At 44.1% G+C, this 26,008-nt stretch overlaps 1 protein-coding gene across 6 annotated transcripts in view; it reads left to right on the plus strand.

Moving 5' to 3' along the window:
- Positions 1-12,772: 12,772 nt before the first annotated feature.
- The window catches only part of GLI3 (GLI family zinc finger 3), a 223,923-nt gene continuing 210,687 nt past the window's right edge, over positions 12,773-26,008 (plus strand). For 2 of the 6 annotated variants that reach the window (XM_040432675.1, XM_040432680.1), the window contains exon 1: positions 12,773-13,088. The gene's annotated coding sequence lies outside the window, so the exon portion shown is untranslated. Of the gene's footprint in view, positions 13,089-13,120; positions 13,354-14,634; positions 14,662-19,085; positions 19,126-26,008 lie in introns of those variants that run through there. The other 4 variants (XM_040432677.1, XM_040432676.1, XM_040432679.1 and 1 more) reach the window with 4 other exon arrangements.

Here is a 26,008-nt window from a genome sequence, read left to right on the forward strand (position 1 = left end):
CGGCGTTGAGTTCCGTCCTAGGGGCTCAAATCCGGAAAAGAACTGATCAGTTTTATCCCCATGCATTCTGAATGGAGAGTCCGTCCTTCAGGATGCATCAGGATGGCTCCGCTTCAGTCTTTTCGACGTTTCCGTCAAAATGAAAAACCGTAGCATGCATAATTTTCTTCTCCGTCTCAAAAGCCGTATCATTTGCCGTAACGCCGGATCCGTCCTTAAGTCTCATTGATTTGTATTAAGGACGGATCCGACTTTAAATATTCCGGAGAATGACGCAACGACTGATCCGGATATCCTGTCTGCACCTGCGTTGGATAGAGGAGGAGCAAGTTTCGCGCCATCCTGTCTGGATCCTGCCTGCGAGGGAGTCGGGTGCAAGCCAGAGAAGGTGAGTATATGTGGTATTTTATGACTGAAAAACTCATATAAACAGCTCCTATGTACTTATACATAGGAGCTATAAGTACATAGGAGCTGTCAGTACCCAGTGCATGTTAGGAGTAGTAGTCCTGTCTGCTGCTACTCCTAGCATCCACTATGTACTTATATTAACTGCATACCCCTATGTCATGTAGCATAGGGGTTGCAGTTAATATAACTACCCAGTGCATGTTAGGAGTAGTAGTCCTGTCTGCTGCCACTCCTAGCATCCACTATGTACTTATATTAACTGCATACCCCTATGTCATGTAGCATAGGGGTTGCAGTTAATATAACTACCCAGTGCATGTTAGGAGTAGTAGTCCTGTCTGCTGCTACTCCTAGCATCCACTATGTACTTATATTAACTGCATACCACTATGTCATGTAGCATAGGGGTTGCAGTTAATATAACTACCCAGTGCATGTTAGGAGTAGTAGTCCTGTCTGCTGCTACTCCTAGCATCCACTATGTACTTATATTAACTGCATACCACTATGTCATGTAGCATAGGGGTTGCAGTTAATATAACTACCCAGTGCATGTTAGGAGTAGTATGTTTTTGTTCAACAATATGACCACCTGTCAAATATTTTTTTTGACTGATCTAAAAAAAAAACAGCCAGCCAGCCAGCTAGTCAACAAGCCAGCCAGCCAAGAAGCCAGCCAGCCAGCTAGTCAACAATTTTGCCAGCCAGCTAGCCAAGAAGCCAGCCAGCCAAAAAAGCAGCCAGGCAGCAAATTATTATGAGCAGTAAGTATTTTTTTCGTAGGTATGTCTGTTATTTTATTTAAAGTTCAAATATTAACTTTTTTTTTTTTTTTTAAAGGCACATCTTCGAGCGAGGCCGGGAGCTCTCCTTCCCGCTCACGACACCTCCAGGATGTGGTATGTAAAGTTCCTTTAGCATTCCAAACTGTATATTGTGTTATTATTCAAATAATTATTTTTTTCTTTATCAGTCAGACTCTATGGAGGAGAGTTCTCCCGGTCAAGCCTGAGGAACAGGGGAGGAGGAAGTTGGGGGTGGAGGAGAAACGGTTTGTAAATTTTTTTTTTATACATTCCAAAGTATTTTATTCCTTTTTTTTCTCTATATATATAAATATTAAATCACAAATACCGCAGCAGCACAGTCAGACCACGTGCACTGGGTGCAATTCCTCACAGAGGCATGCTTCTCCTCCATCATACGTACTCAACAAATGACGAGGCATCACTTCCAGCTTTTGGTGACAGGGTGAGGACCCCAAAACTTTATCTCCAGCAACGTTTCGGCCTACTCAATGAGGCCTTTGTCAAACTCAATTCCCAGCAACGTTTCGTCCTACTCAATGAGGCCTTTGTCAAACTTTATTCCCAGCAACGTTTCAGCCTACTCAATGAGGCCTTTGTCAAGCTTGACAAAGGCCTTATTGAGTAGGCCGAAACGTTGCTGGGGATAAAGTTTTGGGGTCCTCACCCTGTCACCAAAAGCTGGAAGTGATGCCTCGTCATTTGTTGAGTATGTGTGTATATATATATATATATTTATTTTTACAATTTTTTTTTTAGCCATCTCGTCCTGTTGCCAGTCAGAGAGGTCATCGACGATCTTCCAGAGGACGCCGTGGAGCACGCGGCGGTCGTGGTCGTGTGAGTATTGTAAAGTTATGGTTTTTCAAAAAATAATAATTATCGAATATTAAAATTAATTTTTATTCTATATTTTTTTCTTTAGGGCTCCCAAACCTCCAGCAGAAGGCATGAGGAGGACGTTGAACGATTTTATATCGACAATGACCTCCTCATCCATATGGTGGAGGAGCGTACACCGCTGTGGGACCACACCGACCGCCGCCATGCAGACCATCATCTAACACGGCTCCTCTGGAACGAGATCTGTGCGGCCATTATGCCCAACTGGGATGACCTCCGAGAAAGGCAACAGGGCCAATGCCGTAAGTATAAATTATTTGTAGTTTTGCAGACATGTAAAAAAAATATTAATCAAAAGTGGTTTACAGTCTAATTATTTTTTTATTATTGTGGCTGTTTCAAGTAAATTGTAAACCAACTTTGATTAAACACTTATTTTAAATATACATCCTAATTTGATTTCTTTCTTTATAGGAGATACGATCATGGTTCGGTGGCGCTCAATCAGGGACCGCTACAAGAAGGCCTTTAATGAGGAACTTCGGCGCCCGAGTGGGTCGGGAGGAACCTCAAGGCGTGAATACCGCTATTCTGCCGCCTTGGGGTTCCTACGAAGGACCCTTGAGATGCGAAGGTAAGGTATAAGGTGTCTCTAAAAAAAAAAAAATTCAAACTAGGTGTATGGCCCAGACAGACTGTCATTTGGCACTTTGTCTTCGACATCCACATTAGTGGAGTAGAGAGTAGCAATGTGTGCTTCCGATTTTTCATTTGAAGTTGTTTTCCAAAAAAAAAGGCTATACTGTACATAGATACTTCCTTGAAAATTCATTTAATTCATGGCCTCTATCTATGTACAGTATGTTTCTCTATTTTTTGGAATGTAACCTCCTATGTCGCTTCAGAAGTCTCTTTGCTCACCTCTATTCCACTGTTTCTCCCATCCATAAAAAATGCTAAATTTATTTTTTTCTTTGCTTCACAGAACATCAAGCAGCACTCTTGCGCCCGAAGTTCCTCAGGAGGCGGTCCCTGAAGAGCAAGCCGCCGCGGGTCCCTCTCGCCTTGCTCCTACTGCTGGTCAGGAACACCATGTTCCCCTACTTGTGCCCTCTGGCGACGTAACGATGGCAACGATGGCACCACTTTTTGAGGCCCTCATGCGTCGCAAGAGGTCAGGTAGGAGCCGCCAGGCTAACTACGAAGACCTCACAAGGCTCATGTATGAGTCCTTGGCGGGGATCACAAATAGGGTTGCATCTGTGGAGGATCATTCGCGTCGTCTTCAGGAGGGGGCGGTGTTGACGACACAAATGAGTCCGATGCATCACTATCTTGTGTCGTTGTTACCTGCGCTGGAACGCTTATCACCCGACCAGCAGTATGAGGCCAGAAGACAGATGGACAGCGTTTTGTGGCAACTGGCACACCGCCCCACAACCATTCCCCCACCCCTGCCCTATCCCCCATCCTACACCTATCCCCCATCCTTCGCCTATCCCCCATCCCACACCTATCCAAGTTTACAGCCCCAACAGGCTCAGCATTCCCACCCTCCCCCTCCCCACAACCCACCCCCATCCCAAACCCCCGAGCTCTTTTCTCAAAGCTTTTCTTCTCCTCCTTCTTACTATGCTCCTACCTCTTTCTCCACTCCCTCTACTGTTGCTCGGGAAACTCCTTCTCCTGCCCAATCCACTCTTCATACTCCCTCTGTGCCACTTGCACCAACACGCACTTTGTTGTCCACAGTGGCAGAAGAACAACAGGACAGAGTGGACCCAAACCAATCACTTTCCTCCACCCCCCACCATTTCCTTAATTTGTAATTATTTATTTTATTGTTATTTATAATAAATCATATTTTTTTTGTTTAAAAATCCAAGGACTGTTTTTTAATTTTTTTAAATATAGATATTTTTAATTTTAGTAAAATTAAAATCTCTCTGCACTGGCGGAGCGTCACAACAGATTGTCGCTCCTCCAGCGTTGGTAGATTGTGAAAAAGCTAGGTGTCTAATAGGCCAGACATAATCTCCCAGCACTGGCGGAGCGACACAACAGATTGTCGCTCCTCCAGCGTTGGTAGATTGTGAGAAAGCTAGGTGTCTAATAGGCCAGACATAATCTTCCAGCACTGGTGGAGCGACTCAACAGATTGTCGCTCCTCCAGCGTTGGTAGATTGTGAGAAAGCTAGGTGTCTAATAGGCCAGACATAATCTCCCAGCACTGGCGGAGCGACTCAACAGATTGTCGCTCCTCCAGCGTTGGTAGATTGTGAGAAAGCTAGGTGTCTAATAGGCCAGACATAATCTCCCAGCACTAGCGGAGCGACTCAACAGATTGTCGCTCCTCCAGCGTTGGTAGATTGTGAGAAAGCTAGGTGTCTAATAGGCCAGACAAAATCTCCCAGCACTGGCGGAGCAACACAACAGATTGTCGCTCCTCCAGCGTGGGCAGATTTTAACCTCAGTCTCCATAACAGGCCTGATTGGAGCGACACAAGTATGTGTCGCTACTCCAGCGTGGGCACATCAATATATTAAAATAAAATCTCAATTACGTAAAAACAATATTTATTGAACCCAAAATGCAATTGAAATCAAATACAACACACTGATACCATCAACCAACGGGACAACAAACATAAATTAACGGTTATTTGAAAATTAATCCCAAATTGTTTATAAAAATTGGTCCTGCCAGTCCACCCTTCCAGCTTCAGTACAAAAATAATCTGCAAACGAGTCTCTCATCCGTGCAACCGCTACAGTTGACCGATGTCGACAACTTTGAATACTTGCGATCTCGCTGTCCTCGGGCACCTGTTCCAAATTGAGTGGTTCTTTATGAAGGAGGTAGTTGTGTAACACCACAGCACACTTTACAACCTCGTCTACCGATTCAACCTTCATCTGAATTGGTTTAGTGAAAATCCTCCATTTTGCCACCAAAATTCCAAATGTGCATTCTACCATTCTTCGAGCCCTGGTCAAGCGGTAGTTGTATGTGCGTTTTTTTAAATCTAATCCGCGGCTGGAATATGGTTTAATTAGATTTCCACACATTTGGAATGCCTCATCACCAACCAATACAAACGGCATGGGTGGGCCATCAGTACCTGGCAGTGGTTGAGGGAGAGGAAAATCGAATTGTCCATTATATAGACTACGGCCCATATTTGAATTTTTAAATACCATCGAATCGTTGGCGCGTCCATAGGCCCCTACGTCCACTGCAACAAAACGATATTGAGCATCTGCGATGGCCATCAGTATTATTGAAAAATATTTCTTATAATTGAAAAACTCGGATCCGGTTCCGTGGGGCTTGATAATACGAATATGTTTCCCGTCTACAGCACCTATGCAGTTGGGAAACTGACAAACATCCCAAAATTTTTCAGATATTTCTTTCCAATGCTGTCGAGTTGGATGTGGGATGAATTCATCATGCAGTTGTTCCCACAAAACACGGCATGTCTCCTTGACAATTATTGAAACAGTTGATATCCCAAGGCGAAATTGAAAATAGAGTGAGTTGAAACTTTCTCCACTTGCCAAAAACCTAAATTTTAAAAGAAAAAAATAAGTGTATAATAATTTTTGAAAAACAAGATAATATACAAGATATATCAATCAGACGCATTCTACATCTTCAATGACGAGTATATTGATTCAAACTTTTCCAAAACAAGATGTACAATTAAAAAAAAAATGATGAGCATCAATTGGGGCCAAAACACTTTGTACAGTGATCCCAGAAAGTACAGTGATCCCAGAAAAAGTAAATTTGGATTAAAAAATGTATGGCTTCACACTACCAAACAGCAGCTTTTAAAAATTTTGACCACATATTGGTACAATATGTAATAAAGTATATACTTTACCTTATCGTCAACAATAGGCGTTCTGCTGGGGAAACGCAGCGACGGAAAGTGGTGTCTTGCCTTTGAATGTGAGGTGACACACGTTGTAAAAGATCATCAAAACTTTCTACCGTCATCCGTAAATAGGTAAAGAATTTTTCTGGATAATCCCTCAATTCAGGAAACAGAGTTTCAAAAACTCCCCTTCTTACTCTTGCAGAGGTTATTGGATGCACCCAATAGCGACGCGTTTTACGCCGCCTGGCTTGAAGACGTCTTCTCCAGCGTGAAACCAGAATTAAAGCCTGAAATCCAAAACGAATATGGTCCGGCATCATCTTTGCACTCTGCTGAAGGAACTTCTGAGTGGTAAGTGACCTTCGGTGGTCTTTTATAGCCAGTTGTAGTATTTGCTTTAACAGATTGCATCTTTTTGTGACCTTCTGTTATCTTTTATAGACAGTTGTAATATTTGCTTAATATAAAATTTAAACGCCGGATCCGTCTTTCCGTCTAAAAACGGAAGAAAACGGAATAGACGGATCCGCTTTTACGACTGATCCGACGGACGGACGGATCCGGCTTTTATAATCCTAGACGGAAGGACGGATCCGTTACAGTAAAAATGTGCGGCGGTATGCGTTTTGTCGGATCCGGCGGCCAATTCCGGCGGCGGAACTGTTTGACGGATCAGTCTGCCGCAATTGTGAAAGTAGCCTTACACACTGCACCAGAACCAAACTCATAACTTACACACCGCACCAGAACTAAACTCATAACTTACACACCACACCATAACCAAGTTCATAACTTACACACTGCACCAGAACCAAACTCATAACTTACACACCGCACCAGAACCAAGTTCATAACTTACACACCACACCAGAACCAAGTTCATAACTTACACACCGCACCAGAATCAAGTTCATAACTTACACACGGCACCAGAACCAAACTCATAACTTACACACGGCACCAGAACCAAACTCATAACTTACACACCGCACCAGAACCAAACTCATAACTTACACACCACACCAGAACCAAGTTCATAACTTACACACCGCACCAGAACCAAGTTCATAACTTACACACCACACCAGAACCAAGCTCATAACTTACACATCGCACCAGAACCAAGCTCATAACTTACACACCGCACCAGAACCAAGCTCATAACTTACACACCGAACCAGAACCAAGCTGATAACTTACACACCACACCAGAACCAAGCTGATAACTTACACACCACACCAGAACCAAGCTGATAACTTACACACCGCACCAGAACCAAGTTCATAACTTACACACCGCACCAGAACCAAACTCATAACTTACACACCACACCAGAACCAAGCTCATAACTTACACACCGCACCAGAACCAAACTCATAACTTACACACCGCACCAGAACCAAGTTCATAACTTACACACCGCACCAGAACCAAACTCATAACTTACACACCGCACCAGAACCAAACTCATAACTTACACACCGCACCAGAACCAAACTCATAACTTACACATCGCACCAGAACCAAACTCATAACTTACACACCGCACCAGAACCAAGCTCATAACTTACACACCGCACCAGAACCAAACTCATAACTTACACACCGCACCAGAACCAAACTCATAACTTACACACCGCACCAGAACCAAGCTCATAACTTACACATCGCACCAGAACCAAGCTCATAACTCAAACACCACACCAGAACCAAGCTCATAACTTACACACCGAACCAGAACCAAGCTCATAACTTACACACCACACCAGAACCAAGCTGATAACTTACACACCACACCAGAACCAAGCTAATAACTTACACACCGCACCAGAACCAAGCTGATAACTTACACACCGCACCAGAACCAAGCTCATTACATAAATACAGCACCAGAACCAAGCTGATAACATAAACATTGTCAGGACCAAGTACAGCACCAGAACCAGAGAATAGTTTCTGTAGAGTCTGCCACCAATATATTTGGCTCCTCACTATTGCAGCTCATTTTCACACTGTATACCTGCAAACACTGCCCTTGAATATAACAGTGCCAGACATGAGATCGGACTGCCGCACATCATAACTTTCACAAAATGATATTGCCACACATATTATATTGCCCCACAAACAATAATTATGCCACACAGGTGTCCCATGAAAAATAATAATGCTACACATAGTCTCCCATAAAAAAAATACAATTATAATAAAATGATGCTGCCACACATAGCACCACAAAAAAATAATAGAGCTAGCCATAGCAACTGACAAAAAATAATGTCACATATAACGTTCCAGAAAAAATAATAGTGCTACACATAATGCCCTATGAGAAATAAAAGTGCCACACAGCTGCCCCACAAAAAAAGAACAGTGCCACACAGAGCACCACATACTCATTCCTGCACCTAGAACAAGGAATATCCCTTAGGAATACTTGTTCTCAGCCCAGAAACAAGCTAATTCATAATGCCCAAATTTGACCCCCTTGCATGACCCGCTCCCTATCCCTTTTTACAGCCTAGCACCTGGTGACATTATATGGTGGGGGGTTTCCCCCACTCCCCACCCTGACAGTATGTCCAACTAAGCCTCTCCGCTTGGTGCCTTCGAAAGACCCCCTTGCATGTGTGTTTGTCCCAAATTCATATGTGCCCCCATTGCTGAGAAAAATGATGTTTTATCACATGCAAATGGTTCTCTAGGAGCAATGAGGGCGTTACCATTACACCTAGAGGCTCTGCTCTCTCTGCAACTGCCGCGTCCTCTCCACTTTGATTGACAGGGTCAGGTGTGATCACGTTTACACTGCCTGGCCTGTCAATCATAATGCAGAGGGTGCAGCAGTTGTAGAGAAAGTGGAGCCTCTAGATGCAATGGTAACGCACCCGTTGCTCCTAGAGGCTCATTTGCATATATTAAAACTTCATTTTTCTCAGAAATGCGGGCACATATGAACATGGGACCAACACAGATACCTTCAGCTGCCAAGCGCACATGCAATAGGTCAGCCATTTCACAGGTACAAATCTGCTGACAGATGCCCTTTAAGTGGTTCTTTGGTCAGAATGGGTACTTATAATGGTCACTAGCTGCTTACAGCTGATTTGGAAATATAAAGTTTTTTTCAGTATATTCTACCTGTAGAGGCACCTACAGTGGGCACCAGCTGTCTGAGTGTTGGAACAGTGTGTGAGGTAATAAAATCAGTGTATCAGGTACTAGGGATCGACCGATTATCGGTTTTATAACACCAAAATATTAAGTACCGTATATGCCGGCGTATAAGACGACTTTCTAACACTAAAAATTATTTTCAAAAGTCGGGGGTCGTCTTATACGCCGGGTATACTCAGATCCGATGGTATATTCTAACCCCCAGGCGTTCCCATGGTGACGGGGACGCTTGCCTGGGTGTTAGAATATACAGGGCCCCACCGCTCACTACATTTATTAACTGTAATCTGTAACTTTAACTTTAAATGAGCGCTCATGTCTTTACTATTGTACCTTACTCTCAGCTCCGCTAACAGGCAGTGCGGGCGGCGCTCACTCACTGCCGTCTGACGTTACGTGCCTGCTCCTTCCACTAGGCGGCGCAGGCGCGTGACGTCAGTGAGTGAGCGCCGCCCGCACTGCCTATTACCAGAGCTGAGAGTAAGGTACAATAGTAAAGACATGAGCGCTCATTTAAAGTTAAAGTTTACAGATTACAGTTAATAAATGTATACTCCTCTGGGTGTCGGGGAGGGGGATCTGTGGATGGCACTGTCATGGGGAGGGAGATCTGTGGATGGCAGTGTTTAGGGGGGGATCTGTGGATGGCACTATTTGGAGGGGGGTCTGTGGATGGCACTGTTATGGGGTGGGGGATCTGTGGATGGCACTGTCATGGGGGGATCTGTGGATGTCACTGTTATGGGGAGGGGGATCTGTGGATGGCACTGTCATGGGGGGATCTGTGGATGGCACTGTTATGGGGAGGGAGATCTGTGGATGGCACTGTCATGGGGGTGATCTGTGGATGACACTGTTATGGGTAGGGAGATCTGTGGATGGCACTGTTTAGGGGGGGATCTGTGGATGGCACTGTTTAGGGGGGATCTGTGGATGGCACTGTTTAGAGGGAGGGGGATCTGTGGATGACAATGTCATGGGGTGGATCTGTGGATGACACATATAGCATAAGATGCTATATAGTGTCATCCATAGATCCCCCCCATAGCAGTGTCATCCACTGATCCCCCTCCCCATAACAGTGCCATCCACAGATCCCAGTCAGTTCCCTGGACTGGAGAAGATCGTATTGTAGACAGGGAGGGCAGGGCATTCAGGGGTAGTCTTATACGGCGAGTATAGGCCAAACCCAATATTTTAAATGGAAAAGTTGGGGGTCGTCTTATACGCCCAGTCGTCTTATACGCCGACATATACGGTATAAATGAAAAAGAAAGATTTACAAAAAAAAAATACACGTTAACAATAAACATATTCACTTTCAGCAGATTTGTTTATGATTTTTTTTTTTTATGAAAATTCACAGAATATCGGTATAAATTATAGGCTATCGGCCTGAAAGTTCACAAATTATCGGTATCGGCCCTAAAAAATCAATATCGGTCGATCCCTATCAGGTACAGCATGGCTGCCGGAAAATGTGTAATATGTTTCTGCCGAAACGTACATGTTTTTAAGCTTTTCAACTGACGGTGAGTCTCTTGCTCATATGTAACATTAAAAGGGTTGTTCCAGAATCTACATTTATTACCTATCTACAGGGTGGGTGATAAGTGCCTGATTATTTGGGGGTCCATCCTGGGAAGCCCCACTCATCATAAGGGACCGTTCCTGCAGTAACGCAGTTAGGCGGAGCTTGGATGGAGTGGTGGAGCATGCGGCCTGCTATGATACAGTTAAACATTTTTGCAAAATAAGGCTATTCTCACCATGCTGTCCTAGGAGAGAATAGTGCAGCATGCAGCTGTCAAAATGATAGACATCACATTATAGCCCATTATGGATGACTATTACTATTTCAATTACATTCAGCACTACCAAACATACAGGAGAATACAGCACCTCATACCTCTTACATTCAGGGATGTCTCCTTTGATATAGATGTTGTCTTTCTATCTTCTACTTTTGGGCCAGACCGCCATAATGTCTTTTTTTCAGTCATGTCTTCTCTCTACCAAGTTTGCCACAAAGACAGCTTTGGTTCCTCCTGTTTCATCATCCTCCCCACCTTCTGAAGACCCCAGCCTGCTGCCCCCCAATAGTGAGCCCATGGTGCTCCCCAATACTGCAGAGACAGATAAGTCCCCCTGAAATTACTAGTACCACACAGAGAGTGCTCCCTTCAATAATTATTGGCACACAGTGCCCTCAAAGACAATTTTGCCCAGCAAATAGTGCCATAAACATGTGTCCTCCAAAAATATTTGTGCTAAGCTGATACTTTGCCAGGGTGTTCCCCACAGTACTAGTGCTCCCAAAAGTCCAACCAATGTTAAAAATTCTCTGCCAGAGTGCTCTTAGTAGTAATAGTGCACATACATTGCCCACAATAGTAATAATGTCCCCCCTTGTACCCCAGAAGTAATAAAGCCCCCCATATGGCCCATAGTAAAATAATTTTCCCCATAGTCTCCCAGTAGTAATAAAGCCCACCATAATACAACCCAGTAGTAATATTTCCCCCTTTAGTGCCCCCAGTAGTAGCAGTGCCCACCATAATGCCCCCAGTAGTAATAATTTACCCTATAGTGCCCCCAGTAGTAATAAAACCCACCATAATGCAACCCAATAGTAACAATCCCCCCTATAGTACCCTCAGCAGTATCACAGCCCATCATAATGCCCCCATAAGTAATAATGCCCGCCTATAGTGTCCACAATAGTAATGACACATCCATAATGTGTGCCACTAGATAAATGCCCCCTTATAGTGCTGCGAGAACGTTGAACGTTCAAGAGGCCCTCCCCTGTACCCCCAAAACCCCTTGGGGTACGCGTAAAGCAGATTGAGAATCTCTGGTTGATGGAACTAACAATGATAGCCAAGCACTGTGCTCATCTGTATTCATCAGTCTAATAGAGTATGAATGGAGTGGCAGAATGTAGGATTGGTTGGGGGGCACAGGACCCCCATAGTGGGGGTTCCCATGCCAGTGGTAGGGCCCACATTGATCAGACCTATTCTATGGATAAGTGATGAATGCTGATTCTGGGAGCACCTAGACATGATTGTAACTATTACAGTAGACTATCCTGTAAGTCTACATACGGTACAGGACAGTTTTTCCTGTGTAGCTGAAGTACAATCCAGCTGTGGATAGGTGATTACTATAATTCCAATAGCGGCCACCAGGGGGAGCTCCTCCGTTCCCGCGTCTAGCTTGTGGGGTTCTGGAACGTAGCACAGCCCATAGGGTAGCACTGTAGTGCCCATAGCCATGAGCAGAAGACGATTCCCTCTAAAGTGTACGCTCTGGAAATGACGCACTTAAAAGCTCCTCAGGTAACGCGGTTACTTGGCATATAACTCTTTCCTGCCCAGAGGACACGGTTTAGAGAAAGCAGTGAACACAGAGGCCGTTCATGCGCCTTGTACAGCTATGCACAGTTGCCGCGGCTGCCAACATCTCCTTGCTTCTGTGCTTTCCCACTTTATCCCTCCCCGCCTCGCCGTGGTGGGAGGGTCCGCTCAGAGGTTGAACACTGAGTGGGAGCTGGAATGCCCGGGAGGAGAGGGGTGGTGCCACACGTGCGTGAGTCTCCCCCCTCCGAGCCGTACATTCACTCTCCTCTCTGTCTTCTCCAACTTATGCCACTCCCTCCTGTATCTCCTCTGCCGGACTCATTTATTAAGGAGATGGAGGGGGGGAAATAAACGAAGCGGCTAAAAATGCCCTAAATCCCACAAACTAACAGTGAAAAGCCCTACTAAGAGAAGCACGCCCGCAGCTTGTGTGTGAACTGCGCACAGCTGCCTCGCAACTGCTGGACAAGTTGAGGGAGAAGCAACATCTGTAAAACTTGGACACCAGAAGGAGGAGGGAAAGAATAAGAGGAGGAAGGAGGAAAATGCCAGTGTAAGAGAACGAAGAGTCCTGCAGAGAAACTTTGAGAAAGCACATGTGAGTATGCGGTGCCCTGCATGTGCTGCCAGGGCACATACACCATGCCATGGGGGGCATGAGCCAGTGTGGTGCTGCTAGGAGGGAGTCAGGAAGGATCACATTACAAGATCCCTGAGACTGATGCAAAGAAGAAGGAAAAAGCCGAGTGCTGAGTGAGTGGCTGCAGGCTGGGCTGCCAGGGGGCACCTCCTAGTTTCTCCTTGACACTGGGGACTTGGGCAGTCTATGCCAGAGATAGGGAGGAGGAAAGCTTGGCTGGAAGGTAGGAGTTTGCTACAAGTGTGTGTTTGTGTCTTTGTTGTGGAAGGAAGAAAGGAGGGGAGACATTTAGGATTGTTGTAAGTAGTTGCTTAGGTTCACTTTGTCTTGGAAGAGTTTAAGAAGTTGCAGTAGATTCAGAATCTTCTTTAGTATGGGACTCTGTTGCAAGCAGTAGAACTATAGTAACAAAGATTCTGGAAGTAAAACTGAGCTGGTATTATCATTCCCACCTATAAAGGATGACATTTCTGGAGGTTCTCACAACTGGAGATGTGTGAGGTAGATGATTGTGGAGGATCTCACAACTGGAGATGCTTGAGGTGAAGTAATGACCATGATAGGATGATGTTTCTGGAGGTTCCCACAACTGGAGATGTGTGAGGTAAAGTAGTGACCATGATAAGATGATGATTCTAGAGGTTCTCACAACTGGAGATGTGTGAGGTAAAGTAGTGACCATGATAAGATGATGATTCTAGAGGTTCCCACAACTGGAGATGTGTGAGGTAAAGTAGTGAGTGACCATGATAGGATGATGTTTCTGGAGGTTCTCACAACTGGAGATGTGTGAGGTAAAGTAGTGACCATGATAGGATGATATTTCTGGAGGTTCTCACAACTGGAGATAAAGTAGTGACCATGGGGGCAGGCTTCTTTCTCGGACTTCCTGTCTGTCATCTCATTGACCAATACTATAGTCTCCCCATAGCTTGAATTGGCTGATAACACAGAGAAATTGCGTGCCTAGTGTAGTTTGTACAAAGCATTTGGAATAACCGCATCCATGTGGCTTTCACAAACTTGCACAATGTTCACATTCATGGGTCTCATTGAGCTGATGTTGATCAAGAAATCAGTGCATTTTCTTGCAGGCTGAAGTTCCTCGATGTTTATGTTACGCCCTATTATAAGATAGTACTCTGGGCGCGAAGATATCATTTTGAAGAACGTTGTATAATTCCTCACCCCCCTCCCCTCTTTCTTTGGACAGTGTGGAGCTTAACTTCCACCGTGAAGTTCTTGGCTCTTGTTCAAGTTGTCCTGAGCCCTAAAGTGGAGCTTGATGCCAGCCTTATGCTGGCTGAAACTTTGTATCTTTAACACAGCACTCTCACATCTGGACACAGAGGGAGGGAACGCACATGCACCCCTGCTCCTAGCTCAGGGCTTTCAGTTCTTACTAGAATATTAGTTGAGATTCCAGCTGCATAGCTGATGTGATTGAAAGTGAACACAAAGAACTTGGAAACTTGACTTATGGAGTTCTAACTTTACAGATCAGGACTGCATGAAGTCACCCCCGGAGAATGTATGTGGTTTTTAATACATATAGTATACATAATATCCAACGTATCATTTATTAGGTATACATTAGATTACTTGTATATGATAGGTAAAACTTTTAAGATGCCTTTAATCTGGTCGTCACGTGGAGATTGTGATGTCTAGGATTCTATGTTCCACCAAAATGTATGTAGAGTTTTGACTCTCGGTTGCGGTTTTTACCATTCCAGTTAATATTTTCAGTCTTGGTACAATTATATGTCTCATTCAGAATATGTGAAATCTGTGGCTGGAGGGGCAGGCTCTATGTAGAAAGGGGCAAACAAGGACTCTGGTCAAAATGAATCATTCCAGACACTCACTTTCTCCAAGACGAGCGAGAAAGGGAAGAGTAAGAGGTAAAGTAAATACACAGAACACCACAAACCAGACTGGATTAACTGATCTACACCTTCTAAATAAATAGCTGCGAGAGACAGAAAGGGAGTTGAGCGGATGCGGAGGTTTCGGTGGCCTATGTACTTACTTTATTTACTGACATGTTCTTTTCAGACTCAAGTGGATAACAAATGCAGTTCAGCGTGGAGCGAATGAAAGTTCACACAACAAGAGGCATAAAGTTTAGCAGCAGCCATTGTCAGAGGAGGATCAGCATTGTTGTGGGGGGCCTGGGCTTAGCGAGTCCACACCAGACAGCTAACTGAGTCATACGGTTCTCAAAAACAAGCATTTATCTTTTACACTTTTCTAGCTGTAACTTAGATGTCTCTTAACCTTAGGAATCTCAGTTCTGCATTGATCTTAAGTTTGACCAGTGACCTGTGAGGAAAGCCTCTTTCTACCATTTAAGATGGTAACGAGAATGGTAGGTGTGAGATGAAAGTTTGTTTCTACTATTAACGAATTACTGGTGTGAGATATCCATTAGAATATTTCTTAAACTTTTTGAGAAGTTTGCAACAGCTTGTAACAGAAGGAAAGTTCTTGGCAAATGTTGGGGTTACGAAGAGTTAAAAAATGTTTTAAAGCGAAGGCTACACTTGATGTATTTATTTCCTTTTAATAGTCAGTCTTGAGATTTAATATGTATTCGTGTGCCAAGATTCATGAATTTGCTTATTTGGCATTAATAATTGGGGTTTAAAAAAAAAAAAAAAACACAAGCCCCGAACCCATAATATTCCTTTCCAGCATTTTGTTAATGTAATTACGTTATCACTCAAAAAGGTGCCACGTTGATTGATTCTATGATTATTTCAATTAGGTCCTTTATTAAAAATTAACAGTGGCCTCGCGGTTTCCAAATTAGCATTGTCACGATTATTTTGATGGAAGGGACAGGAATACTGAAAACCCGGTGTATTACCTAATATTGCACTTTCCTATGTATTTTAGACTGATGCAGAACCTTCGTCAGGACAGATATTGGATAGTCATGTTATATATTTATTTTAATATTAAAATAACTAATTTTATAATTGTTTGGGTAGAAAAAAAACTTCAGTTTAATCACATTATGGAGTGTTTTGAACTATAGGACACCAGGAATATCCCGAGAAATATTATTTTTTCTATTTATTTAGCATTTATTCCTTTGTATTACATTGCGGCACTTTTAAAACAAAGACAAAAAAGAGTCACAAAGTTACTTATTTCATTACAGAAGAGGCAGGACACAAAGAAACATGTTTCATGCGGTCAGGAACTTTCATGGTCTGGCTTCTTCCTCTGATTTTGTTGGCAGGGTGCAGAAAAGTTAGGGAAGGGTCAGGCAGTAGTAAGGGGTGAAGAAAAAAAATAATTTCTTATCTCCTTTCAGCCCGGGCTTCCTTGTGTAGTTGCTATGTAGAATATATGTCAAAGTAGAGTGTGAGAACGGTACACAATCGACGTCGTCATATGGACCGCACAAAGTCCTGTTCAACGTGTTGCAGGGACTTGCAGTACAGTAGGGTTTAGTCAGTTAAGACTTCCATGTTTTTGGAACCCCTGCAGCACTCAAAAGGTTAATCAGGCGGGAGAGGTCCTTTGCTGGCTCACCCCCCCCCCCCCCCCCCCCCCCCGCTGTCAGGGCCCACTAGACATCACCCAAGAGCCTTAATACTTCCTCAAGCCCATTAAGGCACTGAAAACCTGAAAGAAAACAACACAACAATACCCTTTGCCCTCCATGCATGAGAATGAGCTCGCTGTGCTTTACACCTTATGTACAATGGAGAAGGAGGGAAAAGAAAGCATAAACCAACAGGGTGCCCGATATAAACTTTTCCCAATACTTCCTACAGTCTTATCATCTCTCAACTTTCTCCAGGTATTTGAATGGGTCTAAGGAAAAAAAGTGTTCTGTAGCCAGGCAAGGACTTTCAATAAAATTTTGCACTTTGATGATCTCCCCTCTTTCTTCTTTTCCTGCGTCTAACTTTGATATATTGACAGCAAAAGGAGCTCGCAAAGCTTTTATACAGCCTGAGCGGCAATGCTAAGCAGCAGTCAGATGTCTCCATGCATTTGTGTTTAAGTGCAGAAGAAATAGCATGTCTGTGGGCAGCTGAGGTTCTTATCAACTCCCTAATCCCAAGTCCCTGAGAACCTTGAGGGCATGCCTTAGATCTTGGCGAAATCATTGTAGACTTGCACAGTTTGCAGATTAAATATGCTATGTGTTCCTGGGCCCAACAACGGTTTTATCAGCCCACTAAGCTTCCGACTGCTGCTATAGGCACTGATGTCTGCAGTAAGTGGCCTCTGTTCATTTCCAGAAGACTCGGCTAGATCACTCCTGACAGAGAGGGACCTGACGAAAGTCGAAAGTTTTCCAATCGCAAAGACAAACATGAAGCACAAAGCCTTGATGGATTTGATGCCTCTATTAGAAGTTTGTAGAGGAACGCTTGCGTGCTCCATGTGCTTCTGTTCAGAGATGATTACTCTTACTTGTTTCAAATTTGGGACCCCATGAGGAGATATCACTTCTTTCTAGTACAGGGCATTTCTAGGGCTGCCATAGCAAACGTCGGCCTCAGAGATACCTCGGTTTGACCACGTGACTAGGAAAGGTAAAGGGAATAATTTTTTGAATCTTTTTTTAGAAGAACCTTAGGCACAGTCCATTCACTTTTTCATTTATTAAATATTATATACTGATCATTTATCTTTAGTTTCACCATTTTTTACTGAAAATATGAGGGAAGAAAGTATCTTAGAGTAAAGGAAACTTTAATATTTTCTACATTTCTAATGTCAAAAATTTCAGGAAATGAAACCCATTAGGCTTTGTTTGCACCAGTGTCATGGCTTCTGTTTATAATTGGGTCATGAGATCTGTGCCAGATCTATTACCAAACCGATCCAGATGAATCTCGGCGCTTATCGTAGTACGCATCAGGCTTCAGGTATTTTTTTTACAGCAAGAATAACGCAAAAATAACTGAAACCCTGATAGAAATCACATAATGCAAGTGTGAACAGAGCCGAAATTGGATGTCTCCTGCTGCTGCTCAGTCAGCTTAATATTACATTTAATATTAAAAAAAGATGAGGGTTGTAGCTTAAAATGAATGCATTTAGATTAAAAAAAATCGACATGTTTGTTCATTCTGTTAGGTGCCCTCCTGTGCCTTTTCCTTGGAGTCTCATTGGAAGGCATTGTATGGACGGATCAAAGTCAGTTAATCACATTCGGTATGACTGCTCCAGGTCAGTATATCAGAGGGAAGCTGGATTTTAAGAATGTCATGCTAAATAAGCCTTCCCAGCATCGTATAAAAAGGAGCCTGACTTTGAGGCACTGACAATATTATCCAGCGTCATCTTTCTAAGTGGTGTCATTAATGAACTGTATTTCAGGAGACCTTCATGTTGGGCTCGTCCTACCTGTTCATTTTTGATATCATCTACCAGTAACTTACTGCAGAATATGTCCAACTACAACTATATGCAGATATAGAAAATCCACAACCGCCCGCTTAACATCGATAATTCTTAGTTGACTAAGTTGATTTACTCCTATCCCACTGAAAAAAAAAAGAGAGCGGAAGCCTCTTAATCACCCTCCAGTAAATTATCTTAGTAAATCTACCCCCTTGTCTAATCGCAGGATAATCATGCTGGAGCTTGACATGGCCGCCCCTCCTCTTATAAATGTGGTGTGAGTCCATTAATTAGAAGCGCGGAAAAAAAAAAAGTCATATCCTATTTCTAAACAATAACATGTGTCAGCTCATTACCCGCGAGAGCGAGGCCAATATTGTGCTCAAAGGTTGTTTAATGAATGGAAATGTGAAAGTCCATTTGTCAAGGTAGCGCAAGGTTCCTGTTAGTTTTCAGCCCCCAAATTCATTGTCTACACGGCCTAGTCATTAGTCATCTCTGTATTAGTATTGCCCTCAGGCAGTCCAGCCCCGCGCTACTTCACACCAGCATGACTTTCAAAGCGCACTGTACCGACTTGTAGAATTACCGCTGTTATTTCCGCCTAGCTGGGTCCTAGGTAAGTCCCATCCCCACCTTATCACTCAACTTAATCCTCCTTTTCTGTTTAGCTGCTCCCTGTGACTTTTACAAGCCCTTTCATCTCTACCCCATGCACCAAGTCAGGTACTGTGCTAATATTATTACGTGAGTGACTGGTTGATCGCAGATATGCAGAGCTAGAATTGGCGCGGTAGGAGTTAACCTGGAGCCGCGGAGTCAGTGTGCGCATTCACCTACGCGCCGCTGCGCTTTATGTAACGTGCTGTGTTTCCAGAAACAGTCAGTTTGTTATCATGTGGATTACAGCCTCGTTTGGCTTCTCTGTGCTGCTAGGAGAGCAGGTAACTTATAAAACACATGGCTTGAGCCATTTGACAGTTTTCAACCACAAATGTTTAGAAATGACATTTTTTGGATAAGAGTGCACAGCTGGAGGCGCTGAAAGTGTGAACTGCCATTTACTTATACGCGGGATGACATTTCCATTCTCTGCTTTGGTCATAAAGTCCACCATAGTTGTATGTCCCTGGTTATTTTTCATATTTGATGGCTGCTTTGAGAATTGATTTGTAGGTTAAACTTTTTTTTTTCCTTTCGAAGTGATACTAAAAGGCGTATGTAATTTGGCTGTTAAAATACTGAAAGCTTTAAATAGCAAAAAGTGATGGACATTATACTGTAGCCATTAGGCCAGTTACATCAAACATGGAGCAAATCTGGCGTGTCAGCCCCACATTAGATACAGCTGTATGTTTTATTGCAAAAGAATCCAGAAAGCTGAAATGGCTGCATAAGATTAGGAAAAAGGGTCTGCTTTTTGTTCCAAAAACAAGGCCACTCTTGTCCATGGTCTGTGTCTGTTATTGCTACTTAGCCCCACTCACATGAACGGAGCACCAGTTGGCCAAGCCTGCATGTGTTCTTAAAGTGTAACTGTCATGTTTTCATCCAAAAATTTATTTTAGCATATGTTACTGCTGCAGCAGCCTTATGCATAAAGCAATCTTTAGTTTCTTCACATACCGCAGATTTCCTTGAGTTTTTCCCTTAGTTACAGCTGTTTTAACATTTACAATATGAGGACCTTCTCAAGATGGCTCCTCTGCCAGTTCTCTGAGGCCAAAACTGCTTTCCCTCACTTCCCATACACACTTGCTGTAGCCAGCAGCTCCCTGCCAGCCAATCAGATTGGATTACTGAGAGACACGCCTCCTCACTCTGAAGCCTAATGCAGGTGTTCCGGAATTTTTTGCTACCCACGTCACTTTCGGTAGTGACGTGGGAGGTGTGTCTCTCACCTCTGCTTCTCATTGGGTTTGTCGGCGCAGGCGCGGAGGATTCACCCGTAGTGTGAACGCGCCGAAGGTAGCATAAAATTACGAGCCACTGCGCATGCGCGAAAAAGGGCTGAAGGTAGCAGAAAATTCCGTCCCGCTCCTACTGCGCCTGCGCCGAGCCGTCTTTTTTCGCGAGCCGAAGGTAGCAGAAAATTTTGGTCCCCTGCGCATGCGCAAAAAAAGACTGCTTGGCGCAGGCGCAGTAGCGCCGAATCCAGTTAACAATAAAGGTTAACAAAATATAAATATCTAGACCTCTTCAGCACCTCTGTGACGTTTACTTGACAGTATTTTTATTAATTGGTCACTCAGACCACATTACGTCTAGCTTGAAGTGCTGACTAATATAAAATTTTAAATCTTTATTTCATTTCCTTAAAACTATCTTCCACAATATAGACATAAACTGTTTAAAAGTATCAAGGGTTTAGACTGCCCTTTTTCTCCGTCATTTAATAGTATCGTTCATGTATCTGGATATCACCATCCATACTGCGATGTTGTTCAGCTTTAGAGCGCTCCTGTTGAACAACAACACACTCCTATTGTTTATCTATATGACTCCAAATGTTTCGCTGGTGACCCAGTGTCTTCAGGGGATAATGCAGTGGGACGGAATTTTCTGCTACCTTCGGGCCATGCGCAATGGCCCGGAATTTTCTGCTACCTTCGAAAAAAGACAGCTCGGCGCAGGCGGAGCCGAAGGTATCAGAAAATTCTGGCCCACTGCGCATGCGCGAAGCTAGAATTTTCTGCTACCTTCTGTCGTCTTCTTCGCGCATGCACAGTGGGCCGGAATTTTATGCTACCTTTGGCCGTCTTTTTCGCGCATGCGCAGTGGGCCGGATTTCTCTGCTACCTTCGGCCCTTTTTCGCGCATGCGCAGTGGCCCGGAATTTTATGCTACCTTCGGCGCGTTCACGCTACGGGTGAATCCTCCGTGCCTGCGCCGACAAACCCCCGGCAGAGCCAATGAGAAGCTGAGGTGAGAGACACACCTCCCACCTCACTACCGGAAGTGACGTGGGTAGCAAAAAATTCCGGAACACAGGCATGCAGTGTGAGGGACCGCCCCTCCGTCTTCCTGTCTTCTTAGCCAGAGACAGACAAGCCATAGCAACGGTCTTTTAAGGGAGCAGTGGAAAGGGACAGGAGACATTAATGAAAGCTGTTATTATAAGGTAATTACAGATCTTTTGACAATCATTGACAGACTAACTCAGGTATACATGCCTAGCTCTAATAAACTAGCAAATAAAAAAATATATAACAGTTACCCTTTAATCAGAAGAGGGGAATTAGCTGAAGCCAGACACCTCTAGTGATGGTCTGTATCCCATAAGAACAAAGAAGTGGGTGCATTATGGTTAAACTTGACTCTTTCTCCAGTTGTCACACCCCCATAAACATAAGATAGTTTTCCAATCCTGCCAAAATTGGCGGGCTCAGCCTACATTGCACTTATGTTTATGGGCACCTTGAAATAGTTGACTACCTTTTGGATATTAATGATCTGTCCTCCAGATAGGTCATCAGTATGAGATTGGTAAAGTTCCAACACACATCAACCCCTCCGATCTGCTGTTTGCAGCTGCTGGAAACATAACAGTGTAAGGAGTAAAAAACTGAGGGCTTGGTACAGTGTGTAAGGCTACTTTCACACTAGCGGCAGGACGGATCCGACAGGCTGTTCACCCTGTCGCATCCGTCCTGCCGCTATTTCGCCATACCGCCGGACCACCGCTCCGTCCCCATTGACTATAATGGGGAGGATGGGGCGGAGCTCCAGCACAGCACGGCAGTGCACAGCGAGAGGCCGCCGGACTAAAAGTACTGCATGTCTGACTTTTTAGTCTGGCAGCCTCTCACAGCTCACTGCCGTGCTGCGCCGGAGCTCCGCCCCCGTCCCCATTATAGTCAATGGGAACGGAGCGGCGGCATGGCGAAATAGCGGCAGGACGGATCCGACAGGGAGAACAGCCTGTCGGATCTGTCCTGCCGCTAGTGTGAAAGGAAAGTACCCTAAGTAGTTCAGTTCAATGGTAACTGAGCTGCAGTACATCATCACAGCCACTACAAGGTGGACAAAGCCTTCTGCTTCCGGCTCTATCCACTGTTATGCTTCTAGTGTTCGCTGCGCCAACCGCTGATCGGCAGTTCTGCTGGGTGTTGGACCCCAGCAGAACTGCTGATATTGATGACCTATGCTGAGGTTAGGTCATCAATACCTAAAAGGTGGTCAACCCCTTTAAAGAGGTTGTATCATCTGAGACGTTGGGGGCATATCGCTAGGAAATGCCTCCAATGTCTGATAGGTGTGGGTCCCACCTCTGGGACCCGCACCTATCTTTAGAACGGAGCCCACAAAGTACAGAAGCGCTTGGCTATTTTTAGCAGTCCTATTGAAATGATTGGAGAGTGCACAGCGCAAGAGCGGCCACCGCTCCATTCATTTCTATGGGGCCGATGGAAATAGCCTAGCCAGGGCTCGGCTATGTTCGGCAGTCCCTTAGAAGTGAATAGAGGGCGGCCATGCATGCATGGTGCACCTTACTTCAGTTTGTGAGCTCTGTTCTAAATATAGGTGCGGGTCCCAGCGGTCAGAAGTGCACCTATCAGACATTGGGGGAATATCCTAGCGATAGGCCCTCAATGTCTGAGATGATACAACCCCTTTAAGCCTACATGCAACTGCTTAGTTCACATCAGTGTTCAGCCTTTTCATTCTCCTGCTCCGTTATAGGAGCAGGAGAACGGAAAGGACGGATTCGGCACATAACTGAGCCGAGCGGAGCCTACGGACCCCATAGACTATAATGGGGTCCGTTAGGTTTCCGCTCAGAAGATGATTTTGGAGCAGGGACAAAAGTTGTGCATGCAGGACTTTTGTCTCCGCTCCAAAATCATCTTCTGAGCGGAAACCTAACGGACCCCATTATAGTCTATGGGGTCTGTAGGCTCCGTTTTGCTCAGTTATGTGCCGAATCCGTCCTTTCCGTTCTCCTGCTCCTATAACGGAGCAGGAGAACGGAAAGGCTGAACGCTGATGTGAACAAGGCCTAAAAGTCAGTGTAATGTCATGATAAAATTACTGCCGCAATGCATTCTGGTTGCTCTTTAGGGAGGGGGGGAGGGGTATGTAGCAGACCATTGTGACTATTTTCAAATGTTCCCTAGAAGAATTGTAGCCCTAGCCTTAGAGCCTCCTTGTTACTTGAGTCTACTAAATACATTTTCCAATGTCTCGCAGTGTATTTGAGATGTAGTAGAGTTATACATTACTGGATACTGGCAAAAATGAGCATGGCACCACATTTACAGACTTTGACTTTATACTGTATTATTAGGCTACTTTCACACTGGCGTTTTGGCTTTCCGTTTCTGAGATCTGTTCAGGGCTCTCACAATCGGTCCAAAACGGATCAGTTTTGCCCTAATGTATTCTGAATGGAAAAGGATCCGCTCAGAATGCATCAGTTGGCCTCAGTTAGCCTGGAGGCGGACACCGAAACGCTGCAAGCAGCGTTTTGGTGTCCGTCTGACGAAACTGAGCCAAACGGATCCGTCCTGGCACACAATGTAAGTCAATAGGGACGGATCCGTTTTCTATGACACAATCTGGCACAATAGAAAACGGATCCGTCCTCCATTGACTTTCAATGGTGTTCAAGACCGATCCGTCTTGGCTATGTTAAAGATAATACAAACGGATCCGTTCTGAACAGATGAAGATGGTTGTATTATCTGAACGGATCTGTCTGTGCAGAACCATGACGGATCCGCACCATACGCGAGTGTGAAAGTAGCCTTAGGAGTGTAAGAAACGCCGACAACAATGTCATTTGAAGATGTTATAAAAGCGATAAAATGTTTCCTACCTACTTTTTCAAAAAATCCCCTCAGACGGACTATGTGCTTTTTATAAAATGCCTTTCTCACACCCCCTGTGTGTTCCATTCCAAGGAGGCTTACTCACTGGCCTGGTTCATGAGCCAAATTCTACGACTTCATAAGGACAAGCCCTTAGAAACAAAACTGTTTGAATCTGAATGTTTTGTTCCAAGACGCAGTCACATCATTGGATAAGACCCTGTCATCTTAAGTGAAGATGGAGGAGGATTTATTGATGGTGGAATATGAAGCTCATGTATATCATGAGCTTCACTTTACTGTTAACTACTAAACTGCCTATTTTGCCCATAGGGACCAGTGAGAGATTTTGTATTCTGCTTTTCAAAATGGCTGCCATGAGCAACATGAATAAATCTGCCACATTGTCTTATATATGTGCACTACATATTGGACCAGATTTACTTATGTTTCTGCGCCTGGAATCTGTCCGAAAAGTGGTGCAATTTTGCACAGATAGGGTTTCTACAATTTTTTGCTGACTCCCCTGAAATGGGGGTGTGGCTTAGCTGAATGAGGGTGTGGCTTTGGGGGAAAGGACATGACCTAAAATGTGACTTCTAGCGCCAAAATTGCACCACATTTCTGGCATAAAATTTGGTCTCAAACTAAACCAGCCAAAAGTTGGTATAGAGTTAGACGTGTGTCATCCTCCAAAATAACGTGGTCATAAAAGGCAGAAAGATGCTCCAAACCCCATATGCTGTTGTGCATACATAATCGGGGGAGCAATTCCTCCGCATGTGGTCCGTTGCTAACAGCAATCCCCAGCAAAAATGCATACAATGGAGGATGCCGGCAGCGGACCACATGTACCACAGAGACATCCTACACAGGGGAGCCAAATGTGTGGATGTAATTGGCTATATAAAGCAAACATTTACAAAGAAAAAATGGTTTAGCCATATATTGTCAATTGCATTTTCAATTTCTTCTTTGTAAATGTGTGTCATCATTCAGCCTGAGCCCAGGTTAATTTTGGTGCAGGTCTAGACAGATTGTCTAAGTTTACGCCATTTATAGGATTAGTAAATCTGCTACTATGTGAGAAGTTATTGTATGTGTAGTGCTCACCTTCTCCCCCTGCCTTCAGCTGGTGATCATTGTGCCAATGATGTACGTCTTACATAAAAGTGTGGAGTCTTATTTAAAGGCTAAGGTGTCCTTATCCACGTACTGCCATCCCGGTAAGGCCTCTTGCACACGACCGTATAGCTTTTTCAGTATTTTGCAGTCCATTTTTAATGGATCCGTTGTTCAGTTTTTTTTGTTTCCGTTGTGTTTCCGTTCCGTACTTCCGCAAAAAATCTCTGTATAGTTTCCGTATGCGAGCCGTTGTTTGCGGATCATGTAGATAATGTACAGTAATGTGTTTTAACAGTATAAACATGGGCAAAGTGGGCATGGATCCGTAAAAAACGGATGACATACGGATGTGTTCTGTATGCATTCCGTGTTTTTTGCGGACCCATTGACTTGAATGGATCCACAGATCGTTATTTGCGGGCAATAATAGGACAAGTTCTATCTCTCAGTGGAACGAAAATACGGAAACGGAATGCATACAGAGTACATTCCGTTTTTTTGCAGAACCATTGAAATGAATGATTCTGCATACGGACCGCAAACGGAATCCCCAAAAATGGAACGGAA

Source organism: Bufo bufo, chromosome 5 (genome assembly GCF_905171765.1).
Source record: "Bufo bufo chromosome 5, aBufBuf1.1, whole genome shotgun sequence".
In the NCBI taxonomy this organism is placed as follows: domain Eukaryota; kingdom Metazoa; phylum Chordata; class Amphibia; order Anura; family Bufonidae; genus Bufo; species Bufo bufo.